At 35.8% G+C, this 16816-nt stretch overlaps 1 pseudogene; it reads right to left on the bottom strand.

Moving 5' to 3' along the window:
* Positions 1–6384: 6384 nt before the first annotated feature.
* Positions 6385–15809, bottom strand: LOC120143771 (annotated as a pseudogene).
* Between the last annotated feature and the right edge of the window lie 1007 nt (positions 15810–16816).

The following is a 16816-nucleotide window of genomic DNA, read 5'->3' as shown; positions in this document are numbered from 1 at the left end:
CCTCCATCTCCAAAGCTTCAATTTAAGCCTTCAATCTCCTCATTTCACCTTAGTAGCCAAATATGGGTTTTGTGGGGGGGTTAAGAGAACATTAGCCATTTAGCTAATTTTTTTAAGGATTTCAGTCTTAGGAAGTGGTTTTGATACCATTCTAAGCTCCCAAACACATTAATAATACATGTGTTTAATTCTTGTCTAGTGAAATATACTATAAAAGCTCCAAGTGCAAAGAAAAGAATAAGCTCACCATTGGTTGAGTTGAAGGAGCTCTTAGAAGCTTAGGACTCAAGGTAACTCACTTCTAACTCAACTCTACCATATGTAGGTCACTAGGTGAGTTTGTTAGATTCCATGAGTCATGAAGCATGTTCATGGTATATTTAAGTGTTTGGGTATTTTCATCATTTTACGAACTTATTATGACCCTTATTATCAGACATAACACTCTAATAACATTTAATAAATTTAGTAGTACATTTGGGAGTGTTGGATAGGTTTTTTCATCGCCAAAAAAGGGTATTCTGGGCATGCGTATCAGTACTAGAAGTAGTGCCAATATTTGACCATAGTTAGTTCCATTAAAGTATAGAGGCTTGGCGATCGATTGGGAGTCCTCCATATAGAATGAGCCGTAAGTGGAAGTCATCTTTTTGGTTAAATAAAAAATAGATATAGCACTTCTAAAATCTTTACAAGGTTGTTAAACCGTTGATTGTGACCCGTTCTGATACCAATTATTGACTTTTACGATCAATTAAAAACCGCCAACAGGGGTGAATTTGCCTTTAAAAATAATTGGTGTGAAAGCAATAAAAGATAAGAATTAGACGCAAGATCTATAGTGGTTCGACTTTTTCAATCAAAGTTTACATCCACTACCTTAGCTCCACTCTAAGGATTTCAACAAATTCACTAATTTGTTATGTCACAACCTAATGAATGAATGAATAAATAAAATAAATTATAAATTAATTCAGTTGAATTAGAGGCTAAATTGCAAGTTTTGGAAGCTCACAACCAGTTTTGAAAGTTTTAGAAGTTCAGGGGCTAAAACTAAAATTTGTCCCTTTTTGGTCAGTAGAAAAAAATCTGTAAATGTGAGGTCGAAGGGTCTCAAACCCCTAACCCGCTAACCATCCATGCCCTAGTCATTTAAGGTATGGTACTATTTATTATATATTTAAATAAATAAATATATATATATATATTGGTTAACAATCAGGTTATTAGAACCAAAAATCCCTAATTTTTCTAACCCCGAACCCTAGCCCCGCTTGCCTTCTTTTTTCACCCCGATTCTCCACCGTCTGACCATCGTTTAACCAGCCACCACCATCATTATGTTCACCGTCGACCAGAGATCAAAACCCCTCTTATTCCTCACCAAGATTGGTCGTTGATCGTTGAGATTTAAGCCTAATAAGTTTGTCAAAAACTTTCCCCACTGTTCGAATTTCCTTCGATTTCGACCGATCCAACGACCGCCTCGCCTCACTATCGCCACCAACTTGTTCCTCGACCTATTCCGCTTAAAACTCGTCCTATGGGTCACGTCAATATCTCTAGTTTCACCGATCGCCGGTGTGGGTAAGCATTTCAACCATTTTTTTATTTCCGATGGATTTTGGCTGATGTTGTGTTGATTATGGCTTGATAATGGTGTTTAGCTACTTGTGGAGTAATTGACCGACCGTCCCAAGCTCTTCTTTTCTGCCACGCGCAGCCATATACATGTGGACCAGCCATTATCGGCCATCTCGATCTGAACCGGGTCTATTTGACCCGATCGAGTCAACCCGAACCGAGTCAACCCGTTGACTTTGACCAAAAAGTCAATTTTTTTAAAAGTCACATTTTACGTTTTTCGACGTCCTAAGTCCGAATCTGAAGTCCATTTTGGAAAATTCGTAATTGGTAAGTTGTTTTTCAGTGTTTTATCTTCATATTCAATTTGGTTTTTCGATTAAGTTCAGATTTTAACGTAAATTTGTTTGCTATGTATCCAAGAAATTATTAGACGTTAGATTCAAGTTCAAGAGTGATCGGATGGAGTTTAAATGTTCGATGGTGGAGCACATAAATTGAGGTAATACTTTACTACCTCTTTGCACATTTTATAGAACATATTGATAATGAATAAATGCATGGAAGTATATGATTGGTCTATTATGCATGTTTGGTTATGGATGGACTCGAACCGAATACGGTTTAAGTGATAAATTGGCTAAAACTAGATTGAATTACATAAAGGAATAATAAGACTGATAAGAAATGATTTCAAGTAGAGTGTTTAGTCTGAAGAGCAAATAACCTCAGAATCTCTAAATTCTATTTATCATCGCTAAAAGCTTTAATATTGAAATTACCTAAGTATAAAATTATGAAATTACCCCTATGAGGTAAAAATGGCACGGACTGACTTGAAAGCGAAAGTATTTTGAGAATTCATATTGTAATTCAATAAATCATTATTTCATCTGTTAAATTCTTGATTTTCTCGGATAGTCACTGATAATCAGATTCTAACATTCGAGAAGGTACAAGACCTATAATTGTCGATTTATCAGCAAGCACCTAAAGACTAAAATATTGGAAGTACTATTCATCTTTGAATTATTTTAAAAAATTAATTAAATAGAAAGACTAAACGGAAGGAAATAATTGGAATACCCTTGAATTATAATTTTACCAAAATGCCCTTACATTGCTAAAAGACCAAGATTACCCCTGAAAGCAAAAAATAATATTGAACGGATATATCTGACCAAATTACTAGAAAAATGTACATATGTTAGATTGATCAATATTACTGAAATGTCTTCAAGCTGCGACATAACAAAAATAACCTCCAATGTTCAAATGACCAAATACCCTGAACTCTAAATTAACCAAAATACCTTGAAGTCTAAGATGATTGAATTAACCTCGATTATTGAAGCGGCCCATTTTTCTAACGACTTAAAATAAGTGGATATTATTGCAATTCATGAATAAATTAAACATCACCGAAATATATGTTCATCATGTGAAGATTTGGTCGATGTTGATTATAAAGGAGGTTTGTTCAATTAGTGCAGTTAGTACTAGGGAGAGAATACATGTCCGTCTTCTTAAGATCTATTCAATGATGATTCAGAAGATGATTAGTTTGGCTGCTGATGTTAGTATTAAAGTGTGAATATCATTGAAGTGCATCAGTTTGATTGGTTGGCGGGTATGACAGTGCTAGGATTTGTTCAGTTCGAGTTTACTCAATATCATAATAAATCGACATGAATCTTAATTACTATGAATCATTACTTTACCCTTATTGAGTTAAATTACTGATAATCCTCCAAGAATCAAAATATCAGAAATGCCCTATTTTTTGGAATGATGGAATCACTCTTGACATGCTTAAAATCTTAAGTAACTCTGATACAAAAGATTATGAGTACATTCCTAACTACTTGGTGCCTCTAAAAAATACCCAAATAATATATGATTTTGATTCTGAAATCCTATCAATTTACAAAAGTTTCATGATTCCCTACTTGATAAATACCAAATACCTCCGAAGAAATATTGGATCTTCTAGTGTGTTCCTTATGTGACATGTAAATGCTTTGCCTATTTTAAAACATGATTTTCTGAAATTTCAGATTTACTGATGTTTTAATTTACTTTTAATGAACTACAACTACATGATATGTGTTCTCTAATCTCCTTTTCATTTGAAAATATAATCATTCCTAATTAATAGATTATAGGATTTACTATATACTACTTGAACTATTTTATTAGGACATTATCTAGGTAGGCTGAAGTATGGAGGTTCTTCTCTGATCAAGATGGTAATTCCTTACGGACCTATAGTGACCTTGGGTAGGTTTTAAGGTCCTAAAGCACTACCTTGGGTAAATCATGGGACTGCATATGGTGTACGGGTGGATGATAGTTATGTGGTTTATTTCATTGTCACTCATACGAGATTTTACTAGATCACAATCTTGATATTACAATTTAGTGTTAAATTTGATTTCTACTCGTATTGTATGGGTAGAATTCTGGAGTATGGAGGTTCATCTCTGATCAAGCTGGTAATTCCTTACGGACCTAAGGAGACCATTGGGTAGGCCCATAGGCCCCAATGTACTCCCTTAGGGTGGATCTTTTGTTGTGTACTTAGGGTAAGTCCTTATAGATGCAGTTTTGGGGAACTGTGTAAAGGTGTTCGGTTGGAGGGTTTTACTATGGTTTTAAAAATATTTTTAAAATTGTTACTATTTTAAAAAGATATGTACCATTTCATTGGTTTTGATTGGAATACGTTAGACATCCTATTCTGATCTTAGGTTCATCTCTGATCAACCTGGTAATTTCTTACGGACCTAATGAAATCATTGGGTAGGCCTATAAGCCCCAAGGTACTCTCTTAGGGTGGCTCCTTTGATGTGTGCTTAGGGTAAGTCCTTATGGATGTAGTTATGGGGAACTGCACAAACGTGTTCTGTTGGAGGGTTTTACTATAGTTTTAAAAATATGTTTTAATATGTTATTATTTAAAAAGATTTGTACCTTTTCACTGGTTTTGGTTGGAACACACTAGGCATCCTATTCCGATCTCCTGAACTTGGTCCTCTGAATGTTTCCTCTTAACTGAAATCATTATGTCATTTACTCGAATAAATATCAATGGAACCACAATTCATCCCAAAAACCTATAGACGTCTGAATTGATAAGGAAATTTTTATGTTTGTCAATTATCTGCATGTCCTTCAACATCACTTGGTAGTTCTTTGTTACTGAGCTTTCCAAAGCTTATTTTTTTACTCGTCATTTCAGGTTAAAAAGAATTGAACCAGTGTAGCAATCGACATCATTATAGGAGTTCCACCGGCGTTACTTGCGAAGTACGGTGCATGTGATTAGTGGCATGTAGATTGTATTTTGTTTTTATATCTGAGTCTGAAACCTGTTTTTATTTATGGATATTGTTAAATTCTACTTTTAAAATATAAATTGTTTTGTGATTTTAAGCGCTTTAACAAATATTTTAAAATTTTCAAGATTTTTACTATGGGTCGCTCCGGTGGCCCTAATGTGACACCTCGGATCAGTCGGGACACCCATATCGGTCTGTGAGTGTTACATGTTCTTTTTTTTCTAGGCTCAAGAGTAACCTTTACAATTCACTAGTTTTTCAAGGCTAAACTATAATCACTCCCTTTTTATAATGGATAAGAAATATAAACAATAGACCTTACAAGGTATGTGTTTACAAAGATTTAAGCTCACAATAATAAAAACAAAAGATATTCAATTAAGCTTTATATACTTATGTACAAGAGAAAAAAAGAAGGAAATATGAATGAAAACTCTTTTCTCTTGATCTCTAAGCTTGGATAGATGTAGTAACCTTCTTCGAGTGTCCTTGGAGTGTTTTTATTGTGTAGAATGAGTTGTTAGTCGTTTATGACCGTTGGGGATAAGTTATAGCCATTGGGAAGCTTTCAAAACATACAATGAAGGCCATTCCAAACTCTTACAAAGTTTCCAAACTATGAACAGTACCCCGTGTATGAACAGTGTCATAAAGAGTGTCAAATAGTGATTGAATAATGTTTTCATATTTAAAAAGTTTTAAAACACTTTAAACATGTTTTATTTAACTCAAAAACATTTCATATATATAAAGCAATTAAGAACACATATTTTTCAAGTTATTTTGGACTTTGAATTATCTTCAAAATATTTGACTAAGTCTATAATCAATTTTACAAATATTTGTTATATCTAAATATAAGTTCAACAGAATTCACATAAAAACTTATAGAAAAAAATTGACATAAAAATAAGGCTTAAGAGTCACCTTTCCCTCTATAGTAGACCTAATTTATCATTTTCGCCCCTATCATATTTTCACATCAATTTAGCTCTCAAAGTTATTTAATTGCATCATTATATATTTATCCCTAACTTAAAACCCTAAATTATAAATCCTAAAATAGGGTTTAGGATTAGGTCTTATGGTTTAAAGGTTATGAAGTTTGGATTTAAGGTTTAAAATATATAATTTAGGATTTAAGTTAGGGGTAGAGTATAAAATGATGCAATTAAGCAACTTCGAGGGCTAAACTGATGTAAAAATACGATAGAAGCGAAAATTATAAATTGAGTCTACTACAGAAGTAAAAGTTACCCTTTTGCCTAAAAAAATGAAACAAAAATCCACTTCATTGTCAAAAATTTCTTCGTGTTGACAAATACATGAACACTCGTTTGTACAATAATTACATATTTGGAGATAAAATTGAGAAATCTGATGAAATCTCCAAGATAACATTATTATTTACATACTCTGCAAAAAATATCTCTTTTGTTTCCCCCCCCCCCCTCCTGATTAATGCAAGCTTTTTCTATACGGCAGAATAGAGCAGTTTAGAGATGTTCCAATCGTGCAAAACGTTTCCATCAACATCATAGAACACAATCATGACGTCATTCTCGTTCATCTCCACCGACATGAAACCTTGCCCATCGTACAGGAACTTGGCGGTGCTTTCAATATCGTCTTCGGGTTTAAGGTCACCTCTCCATGCTTTCGACCCTCCTCCACTCGTTAAGTATTGGATGGGACTGCGTTTCCAAACACACCATTTCATTCAAATTTAAACAAATCAATTTGGAATTAATTAGGAAAAGTTTACCCATCAATGCTTGCGATGTGCTCCAAACAGTGGTCATGCCCATTCATGTAAACATCAACATTGTTTTCCTGAAATATTTAGATCAATTTAAATCGATTCGATTTTTTAAAAAATTAAGGATTAAATTACCTTAAGTAGTGAAAGTAAGAACTTGATGAGGTCGGTAGTGTCGCCATGGTGGCCAAGACTTTTAATGGCATGGTGGCCAACAACAAACTTCCATTTTGCAGTTGAGTTTCCCAGTTCAGCTTTCAAATCCTTGAGGAGAGTTGCCAGGTATGTTTTGCGAGGTTCTACACCTTCCCAATCATATGTATGCTCTTCCGGCTCCATAAAGTATTTGTCCACGAACGGAGTGGTGTCCACGAAGAAGATATCTACTATTTCTGGAAACATTATTTTTATATCACTTGTCTATTCTAAGGTCGTAAATGAGTCAATCTCGAGTATTATTGAATTTCACTTTTCTCAAAAGTTTTGAAGCACTTAACTCAATAGTCAGTGAGTTTAAAATTATTAAGCTTTGACTCGAGTTTGAAATCAAAAGTTGAAACTTAATTCGAGCTTGAAAAAATTTAAACTCAAAACATTTATAAACTTAGATCGATTCAAACTTAAACGTAAGATCCAATCTGAATCTTAATTACATGGAAATATTATTTTTGCATTTTTTTAAAATATAAAATACAAATATTAATATTGTTAAAAATTTAATTTAAAAATTAAAAAGTTAATATATTATTTTTTCGAGATAAGTATCAAATAACTAGTTTCTATTCATTAAGAACTTAAGTCAAATTCGAACTAAAATCTACTCGAGTCGAGTGTCGATTGAAATTTGATCAAATCGAACTAAGTAATTTATGATATGTGAACTCTTATTTACGGCCCTAACTATCGTTGACTATTTAATCAATTGTACTAATTCGTTTACCTGTCTTGACAACAAATGATCTCATGCAAAGCCATCGTTTGTCGACACTGGGTAGAACAGGGCCGAGTTGTGCCTCAACATTGCCTCTATAATCATGATTTCCTAAAACTGCACATTGGAAACCCTAGATTAGAGGGTGATACATGCACCACATGCCCTAAAGCTAAGGATGATGAATTTACTATACCACTTGGCCCTATCACACGAGGCCGGACCAAACTTCTTAAAGACAAGCTTCAAATCGCAGTTCAAGCATTCATCCGGAAGGGTCTAATAGCAGCAGATTTGCAACAACTTTTTGAAGGGGATCCATTTGTTATCCGGTCGACATGTCTTCTGGAGATACAACCTTCTGTCTCTTATCTTTCCAACGGTTCTTGAATCGCATCAATCCGATATCGGGAACTCAAGATATGGTCATTTTACTGAAGACGGTGCATGCAGGAAATCCTATACGGGATTAATACGTTATTTTGTAAATATTACGAATTTTCAATATTTATATTGATTATTTGTAATATAATTTAATATAGGATGATTAATTATCTTTTAGGATCATATTTATTATTTTATTAGGAATTAAGGTTGGGTTAAAACAATATTTTTAGTTATTATTATTTTATTAGGAATTAGAGTTAAAACATGTTTAGTTTATTAATATTTTATTCTTTAGTTATTTAGGACCTTTAGAATTCAACCTCTATATAAAGGAGGCTTCATTCAACTTTGTAAATCAGATTTCTTTGATCAATAATACAACAAGAGTTTGTTTTTGCAAGTGCTGATTGCCTTGTGCCTTCGAAGCTTCTTCTCCTGGAGTTCTTTCAAGTTCTTGTGAGGGAGATTAATCTTCACACTCCAATTTGCCTTTTCATCGCGACTAGGAGGGTTGGTTAGAGCCATATTATCGTGTTTGCCTTTTCATTGCGACTAGGAGGGCTCGATAGGACATTATCCATCGATTTTCCACATCCATCCACGCCATCAATCATCTTTACCGTTCACTTTCATAAGGGAGATCTTTGATTTCTTGGTTATTTTCTCTATTCTTAATTCCTTTATCTTTTGTTTATCTTATTTTAATCTTGTTTCTTTTCTTGTTTCTAGCACTAAAAGAAACCCTAAAGAATCCTAGCTATTGCCACCACCTTCCTCATTTATTCCTTATTGTTCTTCATCGAGTCTAGAGCTTTTCTAGGTTTGATTCTTCACAAGAGCAACGTTCATCAATCCGCCACCACTTCCCTATCAATTGATATCAGATTTGGGTCGATTCTTGGAGAGAAACAAGCAATCTTGCTTGTTCTTGCACACAAAACCGTCAAGGTACCCCAACGGAGCTAGTTCACAAACGATTCAGCGTTTCAGGTTCTTTTTATTTAATTTTAATTTAGATTTAAATCCTTATTGTTAGTTTGCTATTTTCTTTTCAAAAAAGCAAAAAAAAACAAAAAAAGCCAAAAAAACAAAAAAAAACCCAAAAAAGTCAAAATTTCAAAAAAATTGCAAACGAAGGTATTTAGGGCTGATTTTATCCATATATTATATTCATTCTAAGAGTAATCCCCAGTAAAAATTTCACCCCAATCGGAGTTCATTGGAGCCTTCAAATACATCATTCAAGTTTCATCGGCAGATTCGGTTTAGAATCTTGTCGAATTTCTTGAAAATTTTTGCAGGAGGAATTTCGTGGTGAAAATTTCCATATTGAAACTTCATATATTGGAGATAATTCACACAAAATATCAGAATTTTTTCAGATCAAGAACAACTTCGAAAAAAGTGATCAAGAAAAACAGATTGTTTGAAGACTCACCGTTCAACAGAGTCTACTGGATACTACTGAAGGTATTTGGTCCTGAAATTTTACAGGTGGTTTCTTGACGTATCGAAAGACATTCAAGAAATGTTTCAGAATTTTTGGACATCGGTAACCCCCTAAAAAACGTTTCTCAAGTTGATCCAGCGTTTTCTAGGTTTTCTTTTTCTTTGACTCTTAGTGCTTTAGGTTCTTTTGTTTTTCCTTGTTATTGTTCTTTTGCATTATCTAACACATTATCTTCTTTGTGTTAGTAGGACTAAAGAGTTTGCATACTTCTTCCTTCTTTGCATTCTCGTTCTCTTGGAGTCTAACCTTTGTTTGGCCTCTTAGAGCTTTTAGGTTTTTCTTATCGCCTTTGCTAGTAATCAAACTCCGATACGAACTGTGAAAGACTACTTGGTAAAGTGAGTTTTAAAGAGTACAAGATCGGCTTACTTGCCTCTCGTTGTGTTACTTTCTTGGAGTGACTTGTGAGGTTTCTTGCTTTGTTGAATTTATTTTATTTTATTCTACTTTAAAATCTTCTTTTGAGTGTTATAATTGTAAGATGGGCGACAATAACAATGAGACACTTACGGCTATCTTACCCGCACTTGAACGACTCACAACTCAATTTGATCAACTTAACAATGCCTTGAGAGAACGGCAAGAACTACAACTGGATCAACCAAACCAGAATCCAAGGCCAAACAATGCTGAACTTTTGGCCCCCAGGCGAGCACAACCACGTTTTCAAACACCCGAACTCTTTGCAAAACCAAAGTTCACTATCCCGTCTTTTAAAGGAGACTACGACCCAGACAAGTACATCGATTGGGAAGGAAAAGTTGATCTCTTGTTCGCATACCATGACTGCCCCCAAGCTGAACAAGTTCCCCTCATCACCTTGGAATTCGAAGGATATGCTCACACTTGGTGGATGCAAACAAGGAAAAAGATCGACAACTACCAAATTCAACCAATCACGTCTTGGACCGAACTCAAACATACCATGAGGAACCAATTTCTACCGACACATTATACACGAGAAGTTAAACAACGACTACACCGACTTCGACAAGGTAGAAGTTCAGTTGAAGATTACTACAAGGAGATGCAGTCCTTACTCAATAGGGCTAACATAACTGAAGAAGAAGAGGACACCATGTCAAGATTCGTCGTTGGCTTAAACTCAAACATCACTGATCTTCTTGATCTCCATGGGTACGAAAACATCGAAGATACACTAAAGAAAGCAATGACAATCGAAGCACAAATACAAAGGAGATTCCGATTCAGAGAACATTACCAAGGTACTTCATTCTCTTACCAAGGTAATACTTCAAATCCTTCCTCATCTTCTACTCCATCTTCTCAAAAAAAGTCGAGAGATGACAAACTCGACAAAGAAAAACAACGACCAGCGAAGAATGAGACACTTCCAGCCCCTAAAGACGACACCCGAGCAAGAGACATCAAGTGTTTTAAATGCTTAGGAAGAGGCCATATCAGCCGCAATTGTCCAAATACGAGGACCTTAACCATACTAGGTGATGGATCTTACAATTCTGACTCTGATGACGACCTCGCCGACATTCCAGCACATGCTGAAGCCAAAGAAGACAGTGATGACTATGGAAGTGATGAGTACAATGGCACAATATTGGTGATCCGTCATACATTAAACATTCAAGCATCCGACGAGTCTAACATACAGCGTTCCAACATCTTCCACACACGCTGCCTAATCAAGGAACAACCATTCTCCATCATCATTGATAATGGTAGTTGTGTCACCGTCATTAGCTCCAATGTTGTTGAATCACTCAAACTTCCTTGCCAACGACATCCGAAACCTTATTGCTTACAATGGCTTAATGAGAGTACCGAGATGAAGGTGGTTAAACAATGCCTCGTTAATATCAAGATGGGAAAGTATTGTGACGACTTATGGTGTGATGTAATTCCGATGCAAGCATCCCACATTCTCTTAGGACGACCTTGGCAATACGACAATGACGTCACATATTATGGTCGAAAGAACATTTACACAATTCCAATAAAAGGTAAACCGTTCCGACTTAACCCCCTACCCCCCAAAGAGATTCTCATAGATCAACAACGAATTCTCAAGGAAATAGGGAATTTGAAACAAAAGGCAAAAGAGGTCACAACCGATAAAAGGCAAACAAATTACCCACGGGTGGTGAGTGAACCTCAATGTGAAAATAAAAGAGTGTCTCAAAACATTTATGCGAGTGCAAAAGACATAAGAGATACCCTTTTTCAAAATAGGCCGTGCATTCTAGTCCGTTTCAAGGACTCCATTTTATCAACTATCACTAACATCATAGATTTGCCTAGTGTGTTTTCTTCTCTATTACAGGAGTTTCAAGATGTCTTAAGCAACCCACCGGATGGTTTACCACCTACAAGAGGAATCGAACATCAAATCGAATTCATCCCTGGATCAACCATACCAAACCGCCCCGCTTACCGATGCAATCCTGAGGAAACGAAGGAATTGGAACGACAAATAGATTCATTATTACAAAAAGGACACATCCGTGAGAGTCTTAGTCCTTGTGCAGTTCCCGTCATTCTAGTTCCAAAGAAAGATGGCACATTCCGAATGTGTGTAGATTGTCGACCTATCAATCGGATAACAATCAAGTATAGGCATCCTATTCCACGCCTAGATGATATGTTGGATGAACTACATGGTGCAAGTATCTTCACCAAAATTAACTTGAAGAGTGGTTACCATCAAATTCGAATGAAAGAAGGTGACGAATGGAAAATAGCATTCAAGACAAAGTTCGGCTTGTATGAATGGCTTGTTATGCCCTTTGGACTCACAAACGCTCCAAGCACCTTCATGAGATTAATGAATCACGTTCTTAAGGAGTTTATAGGTAAATTTGTTGTCGTTTACTTTGATGACATTCTTATATACTCATCTTCTTTTGATTCTCATGTCATTCACGTTCGAATGGTTCTCGAAGTTCTTCAACGAGAACATTTATATGCTAACATGGATAAGCGTGTGTTTTGCAGTGATAAGCTTATGTTTTTAGGCTTTATAGTTAGTGTACAGGGTATTCATGTAGATAAAGAAAAGGTCAAGGCAATTCAAGAATGGTCCAAGCCTACTTCCATCACCGAGGTAAGATCTTTTCATGGTTTGGCAAGTTTTTACCGTCGCTTTGTCAAAGATTTCTCAACCATTGCTGCACCATTAACCGAGATCATCAAAAAGTCAGTTGAATTCAAATGGCGACCACTATAACAAAAAGCTTTTGAACTTCTTAAAGATAAGTTATGTTCTACCCCTATTCTTCGTCTTCCCAATTTTTCTAACACCTTTGAGCTAGAATGTGATGCTTCAGGCATAGGCATTGGTGCCGTCCTCATGCAAGAAAGACAACCTATCGCTTACTTTAGTGAGAAGTTAAAAGGTGCACAATTGAACTACTCTATCTACGACAAGGAACTTCTTGCACTCGTCCGAGCACTCGAAGTGTGGCAACACTATCTTCTCCCTAAAGAGTTTGTCATTCACACGGACCATGAATCACTCAAATGGTTAAATGGACAAGGTAAGTTAAACAAACGACATGCTCGATGGGTTGGGTTCATTGAATCTTTTCCTTACATCATCAAATACAAACAAGGGAAAGATAACATCGTAGCTGATGCATTATCCCAACAATACACACTTATCACTCGAATGCATGCTACTGTTCTGGGTTTTGCACATATCAAAGAACTTTATCCTAACGATCCAGATTTTTCTGAGATTTATAAACAATGTGTAAAAGGTGCTTTTAACAAGTTTTATCTTGTAGACGTCTTTCTTTTTCGCATGAACATGTTGTATATACCACAAAGCTCTTTGCGTGAATTCTTGGTTCACGAGTCACATTTCGGAGGACTTATGGGACACTTCGGTATTCACAAAACACTTGATATGGTCATGGAACACTTCTTTTGGCCGCACATGCTTAAAACAGTGGAAAAGATTTGTGCATCATGCATCACGTGCAAACAAGCAAAGTCAAAGGTAAATCCTAATGGTTTGTATACGCCTTTACCAATTTCTTCTTCTCCTTGGATCGATTTATCGATGGATTTTATACTTGGCTTACCCCGCACTAAAAAAGGACGAGATAGTATTTTTCTGGTTGTGGACAGTTTCTCAAAGATGGCACACTTCATTCCTTGCCATAAAACGGACGATGCCACACATATTGCTAATTTATTCTTTCGAGAAATAGTCCGCCTTCATGGCATTCCTCGCACCATTGTGTCCGATCGTGACACTAAGTTCATAAGCCACTTTTGGAAGGTTGCCAGTTTAGATGGTGAAAAGAAGGATGCCCTTGTCAAAGACATTCACGCCAAAGCCAAACTCAAGATGGAGAAAACCTATGAGGCAATCGCAAACCGAGTTAACAAGGGCCGACGACATGTCACCTTTGAACCAGGAGATTGGGTATGGGTTCACATGAGAAAAGAAAGGTTCCCGACACAAAGGAAATCCAAGCTAGACCCACGAGGCGATGGCCCAATCCAATTTCTTGAACGAATCAATGACAACGCCTACCGCATTGATCTTCCCGATGAGTATAACGTGAGTGCATCCTTTAATGTTTCTGACTTATCTCCTTTTGATATTTCAGATTCGAGGACGAATCCTTTTAAGGAAGGGGGAGATGATACATGCACCACATGCCCTAAAGCTCAGGATGATGAATTTACTATACCACTTGGCCCTATCACATGAGGCCGGACCAAACTTCTTAAAGACAAGCTTCAAATCGTAGTTCAAGCATTCATCCGGAAGGGTCTAATAGCAGCAGATTTGTAACAACTTTTTGAAGGGGATCCAGTTGTTATCCAGTCGACATATCTTCTGGAGATACAACCTTCTGTCTCTTATCTTTCCAACGGTTCTTGAATCGTATCAATCCGATATCGGGAACTCAAGATATGGTCATTTTACTGAAGACGGTGCATGCAGGAAATCCTATACGGGATTAATACGTTATTTTGTAAATATTACGAATTTTCAATATTTATATTGATTATTTGTAATATAATTTAATATAGGATGATTAATTATCTTTTAGGATCAGATTTATTATTTTATTAGGAATTAAGGTTGGGTTAAAACAATATTTTTAGTTATTATTATTTTATTAGGAATTAGAGTTAAAACATGTTTAGTTTATTAATATTTTATTCTTTAGTTATTTAGGCCCTTTAGAATTCAGCCCCTATATAAAGGAGGCTTCATTCAACTTTGTAAATCAGATTTCTTTGATCAATAATACAACAAGAGTTTGTTTTTGCAAGTGCTGATTGCCTTGTGCCTTCGAAGCTTCTTCTCCTGGAGTTCTTTCAAGTTCTTGTGAGGGAGATTAATCTTCACACTCCAATTTGCCTTTTCATCGCGACTAGGAGGGTTGGTTAGAGCCATATTATCGTGTTTGTCTTTTCATTGCGACTAGGAGGGCTCGATAGGACATTATCCATCGATTTTCCACATCCATCCACGCCATCAATCATCTTTACCGTTCACTTTCATAAGGGAGATCTTTGATTTCTTGGTTATTTTCTCTATTCTTAATTCCTTTATCTTTTGTTTATCTTATTTTAATCTTGTTTCTTTTCTTGTTTCTAGCACTAAAAGAAACCCTAAAGAATCTCAGCTATTGCCACCACCTTCCTCATTCATTCCTTATTGTTCTTCATCGAGTCTAGAGCTTTTATAAGTTTGATTCTTCAACAAGAGCAACGTTCATCAATCCGCCACCGCTTCCCTATCAGAGGGGAAATAGAAGGAATATTGAATTTTGATTTAAAGACTTACCGCTATACCACTGCTTCTGCAAGCTCTTGGCAGTGTAAATATTAGTGAAAGATTCTCTAAATGCTGAATCATACACGTTTGTTAAGCCATTATCGTAGAAATTATCCCCGTTGAGATTACGAAATCTATATCTACTTTCTCTCCAATCCTTCCCATCTGTTCAGTTCAATCAAATGAATTCCTCATGAGAATTTCTAAACCATTGCATTGATCGAATCTCTTTAAAGAAACGAAAATTAGACCTGAAAAGAGACTTCAGATTGATTGTAAAATCCTCTTCTCCCCCGATCTCCAATAACCAGGAAGCTAAGCGACCCATCCGTTTTGACGGGGTGTTCGAGCGTCGTAAGCTTGGCGTAGCTTGGGACCAAGAAGGCGCAAAACGCCACCGTTAAACAACAGGAAAGGTCGAGCATTGCTTTGGCTGGGAAACCGGACGCCATGGCCGCCGCCGTTGGTACCACCATGGCTGTTGGAAAAGGATTTCAGAGAGGCTTTTCAAAAGGAAAGAATTTGTGAATTATCGGGATAAAAATTTATTTATTTTATTAAAAAATTAAAAAGTTAAAACTGCGATGGAGAAATTGGTTAAGGTGATGCCATTTATATAGTTTAGTGTTTGCTGAGATTGTAAGTGGCTAGCCGTTTTAAAAAGAATTTTACCGTTTGCTGAGAATTTGTAGAGAAGCAGGTGCTCTCATTTTTAACCCATAACATCGGATATATTTATATTATTTTATATTTATCTCAGATTTATTAAAAAAAATTATACTCATGCCTGTATACTTCAAATGAAGTATAATGAAATAGATATATATCATTAAACTTATAAACTTCTACTCAAACCCAACAAAACCGAATCACTTTCCTCGTCAACGCAAATCTAACATTTAATTTTCCTTTATTTAAATTAACTATCAATTATCTTTAAGTTAATTAGTTTTAATTTCTTTTTCATCATGTTCTGAATGGTTTTATGTTTAGTTGTCTACTTATCTTGTAATTTATCATATTATGTTAGTGTAAAGTTTATTTTCTTATTTGTTGATTGTTCGAGTATAGATCTGGTGGGGACCATCTCAATCGAGTGGTGTATGACTCTTCACGTTGCATGCTTGGGTTTGTTAAGGCTCCCCTCTCTTTTCTGTTAGCTGCTTCTCATGCTTTCTTTCTCTCTCGAAACTTCTCTCTTGCAATTTCCTTGTTTTCAGTTTCAATATAAATATCCAGCTTTTGTATTATGCTATACATGCATTAATTGTTTTCAATAAAATGATTCTCAGATATTCTCTTTCCCTTCTTGCTTATCATTTGTTTTTCATTCAAGAAGGTAGCTTAATTGCTATCTTAACATGGTATCAGTTGTTTAATCCTAGAGTTCGTTATCCACTGGCTGTGCTTTGCGGTTTGTGTTGTTTGAGCTTTCTGTGATGCTGCTCCTGCGTTGATGGGCAGTTTGCTACAGCTGCAGAATGCTTGGCTTGAGTTTCCTCTTTAGTTGAAGAGCAAGCTAGTG

Source organism: Hibiscus syriacus, unplaced genomic scaffold, assembly GCF_006381635.1.
Source record: "Hibiscus syriacus cultivar Baekdansim isolate YM2019G1 unplaced genomic scaffold, ASM638163v2 tig00110864_pilon, whole genome shotgun sequence".
Classification (NCBI taxonomy): Eukaryota; Viridiplantae; Streptophyta; class Magnoliopsida; order Malvales; family Malvaceae; genus Hibiscus; species Hibiscus syriacus.
Note: the sequence above shows the minus strand (reverse complement) of the source record. Positions and strands in the feature narration are given on the sequence as shown.